Source organism: Dasypus novemcinctus, chromosome 8 (assembly GCF_030445035.2).
Source record: "Dasypus novemcinctus isolate mDasNov1 chromosome 8, mDasNov1.1.hap2, whole genome shotgun sequence".
Taxonomy (NCBI): domain Eukaryota; kingdom Metazoa; phylum Chordata; class Mammalia; order Cingulata; family Dasypodidae; genus Dasypus; species Dasypus novemcinctus.
Genome location: NC_080680.1, coordinates 208,629 through 217,089, shown reverse-complemented (window position 1 = coordinate 217,089; position 8,461 = coordinate 208,629).

Sequence of the window (8,461 nt, the reverse complement as noted above, 5' to 3'; positions counted from 1 at the left end):
CTAAATCTAAAGCTAAATCTTTATCTATATATCTATATCTTCCTATATCTATATTGATCAGTATCTGTACCTATAGCTATAATCTAATCTAAGGAATTGACACATGTAACCTTGGGGGCTAGCAAATCTGAACTCCATAAAGTAGGCTGCAAGCTAGAAACTGGTCTGAATTCCCTCGGGGAACCCAACAGACTGGAAATTCTGACAAGAGTTATTGCTAAAGTTGAAACAGAACTAATTCTTTGGCCCTCTGAAATCCTCAGTTATACCTTTTAAAGTCTCCAAATGATTGGATGAGGAGACTCCCCACATTGCCAGGTGCACTCACCTTTAATGATTGTAGATGCACTTAACAGATTGTAGATGCAAATCTCATCTGGGAAATACGCTCACCATAAGAAGCAGGCCAGTGCTTGACCACACAACTGGACAAGTTGGCACATGAAATTAACCACCACAGAATGTAAATAATGGGATTCAGAGCCTGACAGGTAACCTCTCCACCAATCACAACAATAAGAAAACATTTACCCTCAGCCACAGTGTATAACCTGGCTGGCACCACCTGGAAGTACTTACCTAGACGTGGGTGGAGGGCTCATTGCTTAATCGTTATGCCACCTTTTAGGTTTAGGGTTTACTGAACAAGTGTTATGGAAGACACACTGCAATTTGTAGCAGAGTAGCGGCTTAAGCTCACATGCTGGAAATAGATTGATCTGGAGGTGGTAAAGCTCAGGTTTCCAAGTAAAACATTTCAGGTGGACATTCTTAATTTCCCACTTGAGGTACGTGTGTGAGGTATGCAAATATTTGACTTTAAGTTGGTTTAGTGATTGTTAGCTCTTGGAAATGATGTTGATTTAGGTAAAGATTATACTGTAGTTGAACGAGAAATGATTAAATGTCTCAGAGTTAGCCTTTCATTTGCCAGCTAGCAATAGAGGAAGCATTACCAAGGCTCAGAAATACACTCTTCTTAAACTGTGTGCACTGAGGCATTTGAGTTTTCTGTGTTCTTCTTTCCATTTACCTTTATTAAAAGAGACCCAGTTGTGGTATGCACACTGATGATTTGTTGGCTTTGTTTTGTGTTGGTAAGCCTGACAAAGTGTTTCAAAAAGAAAATGACAAGGCAAATATCGTTCTTGGTTAAACTAAAATGGCCTTTTGATTCTGCTCTACTTCACACATCTACGTTAACTATCTGCCACAGACAACTGGGGGCTCTCGGATTCTAGTGCAAGAGGATCTGGGAACATCACTCCCTAAGGCTCCTGAATATCCTAACTGTTAAGTGATGGAATCTATGTGTGCCACTTTCCATGCTGTAGCTTTAATCGTGCGCTTGAAATGTACAAAGCCTGAAGGTGAATCACTCCAAAGGACACGGCATTCTTGGTTTACATAGATTAAGATAATTTAACTTTTGTTAGTAGATATCAAAAGGAACACTGTAGGACCCTTAAGTTTTGTTTGCACAGCAAAGCAGATAGGCACCTTGGAGAGGGATGCATTTTCCCCTTAAGATGAAACATTACATCTAGACACATCTTAGTAGTGGTGTAACTTTTCTGCAACATCTTATGAAAACAGGGTGATGAATCAGATAAAGACTAAGTTGCATGGATTTAAAGACCAGACAAGGAAAACAGAGCCTCAAGGGCAGACACTTGGGCATTTGACTTGAAATGATAAGGAGCAACGGGGGCCAATTAAACTTCTGACCCTTTTGGAATTCGTTGCTCCATGAAATCTAACCACCCATACATTTACTTTGTTCATGTAAAATGCAGAGAACACCTTCAGAATCTCTAGCAAAGAGGGGTTTGCCTTTACTTGAAACAGACTCCCTGTGCGTTAATGTGATGCTGTATTTCCTAAGTTTCCCCTTCCCTGTAAATGGGGCATAGTTCTAACTTATTCATTATCAAGTCATTATTAAGAGCTGACTAGAGAGCCTTTTCTTATTCTCACACATGCTGATGTTCACATGTAAAAAGCTGAGAGTGGAAGGAAGAGCCGCATGAAGCAGCGTAGTTAGCTCTTATGCCATCCCTCTGCAAGTAGCCCAGGAGGGAGCACCTGCCTGCATGAGCTGGTGGCGTGCGTGTGCCTCCTCAGCTTGCCTTGGAGGTTGCCTGCAGGTACCTGCAGCTATTTTATGCTCCAGAAGAAAACTGCTGGGAGCTGCTGTGCTGGTGAGGACTGCCTGGTGAAAGAACTCTGGACCGGAATGAAAACCCCTGGGATCTTTTCCTGGCCTTGCTAGGTAATCTGCTATGTAAGAGTCTTCTTCTAGAGAATCTTTTTTTTTTTTTTTTAATTTTAAATAAAATAAATAAAGGCATCTCAACAAGTTATGAAAACATTTCTCCTAAATATTCTGTCCAGGCTCTTTTATCTCATCTATCCAGAGACCTTTTCACCTGCCTAGACTTGGGCTTCACATTTATAAATAAAGGGTTTGCAACAAGAACACTTTTCAGGCCTCTTCTAGGTCTCGAATTCTAGAGCTGAGAATTCCTTTTGGAGAACCTTTACAAATGACCCTTGTTCTCAGTAGCCCTTGATGGTTACATGGGAGTATCCTGACAAACTTGAGATCAAAAAGAGCATTTAGGGGATGAGCAAACTAAAAGTTTAAAAATTTTTAAAACTTTAAAAGTTTTAAAAATGCAACTTCTGTGGGAAGCCTCTTGTTCAGAGCAGATTGAATGTTGCTATTGTGGTTTAAACTACCCAGGGAATAAGGGGAATTTAGACAATGGTAATCCAGGAACTGAGAAAAGGTCCTCGCATCTATGAACACCAGCAGAGCTTCCTTCAAAGAGGTAGACTCTTGCATATTAACAATGCAAGCCAGACACTGCTCATGGACAAGAGGGGGCCCTGTGAGGGGATGTGCCACCAACAGCCTGACCCCTTCTCCGGGTTCTCCAGGGAACACCAACGCTGTGCGCGGTGCACTGCAGGCTCCAGCCTCCCGTCGGAGCCAGGTTCCTGCGCCTCCTCCCAGGAGCCTGGAACCCCAGGGGCAGGATGGGAATGAGGACTGAGGTAGATGGATGCGCATACAGTAAGTGCTTCTAGTTTGCTAAGCTGCTCAAAGCAGATACCATGAAAGGGGCCAGCTTTTGACAAGGGGAATTTACTAGTTTACAAGTTGACAATTTTGAGGCTGAAAAGTGTCCAGATCAAGGCATCATCAAGGCAATGCTTTCATCCCAAAGACTGGCTGCTGGTGATCCTGGACTCCCGGTCACATGGCAACGCACCTGGTGGCGTCTGCTTGCATGCCTGTCTCTTTCTGTAATCATCCTGCTTATAAAGGACTCCAGTAAGAGGACTAAGACTCACGCTGGGCCACGCCCTACCTGCAGTGACCTCCTCAAAAGGCCCTACTTACAGCAGGTCCACACCCACAGGAATGGGTCAGCTCTAAGAACATGATTTTCTGGGGTACACAGGGTTCCAAACCACCACAGCCCCCAACGGAAATCTGTGGGTAAGAGAGGTGATGAGTCAGACTGCAAAGGGAACTTGATTTTTTTCTGGCTTTTTAGATGTCTGATTTTCATGGAAAACTTTTGTGTTCCACCCTTGATAATGCTGTCTTTAGAAGAATGCCTGAACCGAGACTTACTTATTTTTGGATTCCCAGAGCTTAGCAAAGAATTTGCTTTAGAGTAGGCATTTAGTAAATTGGATGATATGCAAATTGACAGGAGTAATTTGCTCTGATGCATGTTGTTACCTGACATGGAGAGTCCTCTGCCTCAGTTTCCCCTCCACTTCCTCTGCTGGCATTGCTATGGAACTGACTTCTATACAGTGTGCTCTAAATTCCTTTCATCTTCCCTTGATAATCCAAAGAAAACGCTGGTGGGAAGTGCATGAAGGCCTGGTTTTTGACACCACCACCACATCTCATTTTCTGGCTGATCATTCAAGAACTTTGCTGAGTACTGTTTTTCTTAAAGCATAATAATCATATCAACCATTTAATGTCTCAGATTCCATTCTTTATAGATCTCTTATTTCACCTCATAATATTGCAATTAGATATATATTAAAAATCTCGGTTTTCTTCAGAGGAGATTGAACCTTAGAGAAATTAAGAAAAATGCCCAACTCTACAGTAGTGAATAACAGTTACATCTAGATTTTAAAAGCAGTTTTGTATTTTCCCAAATACAGTATGCTTAACTCTGTACTCTTTATTCATTCATTCATTTATTCATTTCATTATCCATGTGGAATAATTTGTCAGATACTTGTTATTCTCAGTAAAATTGTGTTGAGTATTGGGTGTGAGGGACAATCTCCAAATAACTTATCTATTTTCTTTATCAAAATGAGTACAGAAAATGTGAAATTATACACAAGAAGCATAAAATATTGCAATAGCTACACTGGGCATGGATTCCACCTGCATGCATGACACCTGAACTTGAATGCCTCATAGACTTTATAAAACCCGAAGAAAGTTTATCAAAGAATAAAGAAATATATTGTGTTAAAAAAAATTCCTCATAGAACCTCCTACCTGGTGCTTTGTTGTCTACTGATAAAAACATTGCTCATATATTGTTAAACCCACCTAATCATGTCATTTCATTGTCAGCCATTAGTGTTCAATGTTGAGTATATAACCTTATTACTCCTTCTCCTCAGACTCCTGAAGGTGATCAGCTCACAACTCACCCTAAATTTCATGGCTAATTGCTATCCTTACCTATAACTCCCATTCTCCTCATATCAGCAGGTCCCTGCATCTTCCAATAACTCAGTTTATCCAAACAGCCTTCCAAAACGTCACCCATAACCTTGTGAATGATCTCCTCCTGCTGCAGAAGACACAGGGCCAGCCGCTAGCCCTGAAGACACGGTGTCTCAACACCAGGGGGAAGCCATGACAGCAGGAAGCAGCCAAATAATCACCACCCACATTCCTGCTCTCCCTCCCTCCCTCTTAACTATATCAAGAAGAGTTGGGAATGTGAGCCCCATCCGCCAAAATGACCCATCCGACCCCAGCCAGCACCCCCAGCTGGCCCCAATGATGGATGGCCAAATATCAGCCCCATCCATCAAATGACCCACCCTACAGCAGGACTCACAAGCCACAGTGGCAAATGGCCAAACCCCCACCCTCTGTCTCTGCAAGACAGAACATGCATTCCGACCTTTACACAAGATCCCCTTTTCCTTTGTCCTCTCTGGTACCTGGCCCCTGTGCTATTTAAAGGCATACCAAGTCAGTTAAATGGGCTGAAATTTCACTTCTGACCTCCACCATGCTGGAGGTAATAAACTTTCCTGCTTAAATTTTATCATCTCCAAGCTAACAGCTACAACTTCCTAGGTCCCAAGGTCCTTTTGTAACCTGGCTCTCCCCTCCCACAACCTGCTCCTTCTCCATGATTGCTTATCTCACTGAGCAGTTCTTTCATTCACCAGAAGCGGGGGAATCAGCAATCACCGTGGACGTTGCTTCCCTCTTTACCTCCAGTGAATTGCCATGTGGCTATCGAATAGACCAAGCAAAATACGGTTGAGACTTTTCTTTCTCAGTTATGTTGCCGTGTCATGCCTGTCAATATCATGTGGCCGTATCAATAGAGCTATTTATCTGAAAATTCAATTATTACTGGCCTGTCTATTCTTATGACAATACCGCACTGTCATAACTACACTAGTTTTGTAATAAAACTTGATATCTGATAGTGTGAGTACCTCTTCAAGATCGCCTTGACATTTTTTTAATTTTTGCATGTGCATGTACATTCTAGAATCTACTTGTCAATTCCCTCTATTCCCCTCACTCCATCCCAAAATAACTGTGTTGAAATTTTGAATGGGATTTTGTTGAAACCACAGGTCAATTTGTGGAAAATTGCCATCTTTATAATACTGGCTCTTCTTATTCATGAACATGATGTATCTATTTATTTAGATCTTATTTAGTTTCTGTAATTTTCTGTTGTTTTTAGTGCAGAAAACTTCAAATTGTTCTGAAATTTAACCTAAATATTTTGTTTTGATGCTATTGTAAATAGTTTGTTTTAATTTCCTTTCCTAATAGACATTGTTAGCAGAGAATAAAATCTATTTTTGTACATTGACCTTATTTTATTCATGTCTTCTTTAATTTCTTTTATTAATTCTTTGTTCCAAAACTCTTTTGACATCAAATGCCAATAATATGGAATACATGAATAAGAACTTGTAACCACTGAGTACAGAGGATTTACTTGTAATTGTAGTTGTTATTTTAGCTTATTTCCTTTACTTGTTATTGTAGCTATCTTAAGCTAGTCTGAACAGTTTGTAACCCTGCTGTAACCAGATGCTTTCTTTGCCCCTCATTTACTGCCCATCAACACTTCCTTACTTATTGTTGTAGTTGTTATCTTAGGTTAACTGAGTGATCTGCAACACATCTGTAACCAGATGCTTGGTCCTCATTTACAGCCCTTGTTTACAGCCAGTTTGTGCTTCCTACAGCTACTCTTATCAGTTTTCAAGATTTTCTCAGACTCAGGCTTGCACACTTCATATTAGCAATAATAGAAACATAAACAATCAATATGTGCCAATTTAGATACCACGTCTATCTCCATCTCCATTTGTTTAAATCCTGTACAAATGCTAAGCTCTTTAGACTCAGGGAGACAGATTTGAGTTTTACCTCCTATCTCCTTGTTTGGCTGCATCACAATAACCTCTTCTGTCAAAATCCTGGTGTCATAGTGTGACCTTCTATGTGCACGGGGCAATGAGCTCTTGCTTGGTAACAGATGCAATACATATCTATCTCGCACTTCTGACATGTGTTTCTGACATGAATCCCTGAAAGATTTGTGAATATTGTCTACAACCAAGGTCTTTCTCTTACAGGAGTCAGTGTTGCCGAGCCATGGGAAGTACAGTTGTATTCATCTCCTTTCCAGGATTCTTAGGGAAAGTAGGGAGATGAAATAATTGCTTAAAATCTTTGAGATTCCTCTCTATTCCCCTACTCTTTTCTAAAATGAGAAATGAGGTAGATGTGCTTTTGAATAGGATTTAGGTCACTGAAGATTAAAGTAGCAAGACCATTCAGGAAGGAGTTGGCTGGCATAAAAGCAATCACATAACAACATAACCACAGAGGAGCGTAAATCTCTTCCTCCTGGCTCGGTAGTATCCGATCGTAATGCTGAATATCAGAGATTTCCTGTTCCTTTCAGAAATTCATCTTTCTGTCACTTTAAACCCTCTGCTTTTCTTCAAATATCCTAAGTGCAATTGCTCTATTACTGTTGCACCTTTTGTACTCTGTCTGATTCTCTAACAGTCATAATGCAGCCACATCCATTGAGTGATTATGATGTGCTGGGAACTGTTACAAAAAGGAACAGAAGAGAAACCCTCACAATAACCCTCTGAGAGAAGAGGTTTTTGTTTTTGTTTTTGTTTTTTTATCTTATTTTCACACATAAGAAAAGTGAGGTTCAGGGATGCTGAGTTACCTGTCATAAGGCTAAGAAGTATGAACATATTTAGTCCTAATACTGGAAAAATGGGGTTTCCACCTAAGGCAGGTGTGCTGGTATATGAAGAGTCCTCATTATTAAAATTGTTAGTGAATTGAGCATTAAAATATAACCTTAGCTAATAAAGGTACCAATTATAAACAGCAATACTTTCAACCAACTACGAAGTTTCCTCCTACTCTTTTTCACTCTAGATCTTGAACTCTTACTGAAAAAAATCAGATTTCTATTGTAATGTATAAATGACCTTGATTTTCCACTAGCCCACCTAATTTTCCATTTACCAAATTGAATTGCATACAAAGGAATATTTTTCTGAAGTCATTTGCTAAAAGAATTAGCAAAGATGCTGAATGATAATTTAATATTTTATTTTAGAGTTTTCATTCAAAACCATTGTATAGTAGGTTATTTGTATTAACTATAGATATATAAAATTGGATTGGCTCTTCAGAGTTCAGAAAAGCTGAAAATCTGACTTTTAGTGGTCTAGTGGAAATACATTTGCACTTAATGATACTGATCAGCTCTAGGACTTAAAATTTTGCCTTATAGGTAACTGTGACTAAGCATGTGGAGGCCAAATGAGACCTTCCGTATTTGTGGGCTGTTCTTGACTAGAGAGACTAAATGTCAGCTGTTTCCATTCAGTACTCTTTTACAAGAAGTTGACTGCTAGTTACACTGAACTAAATGCCACCTCTCTCAAAACATTGTTTTTATTTAGTTTTTTTTTCCCGTTTCATGTATTTCCTTCATAAATCATGGGTGAGAATTTTGTGCTACTTTAAAAAAAATGGAAGTTCTCACATGCCTAAGTTTGTTTCTACATATTTATTGCAGGATATTATTGACAAATGAGATATTACTTTCTGCAATTAATTCATACCTGCTCCATTATAGGTTTGTTTTCTATATAG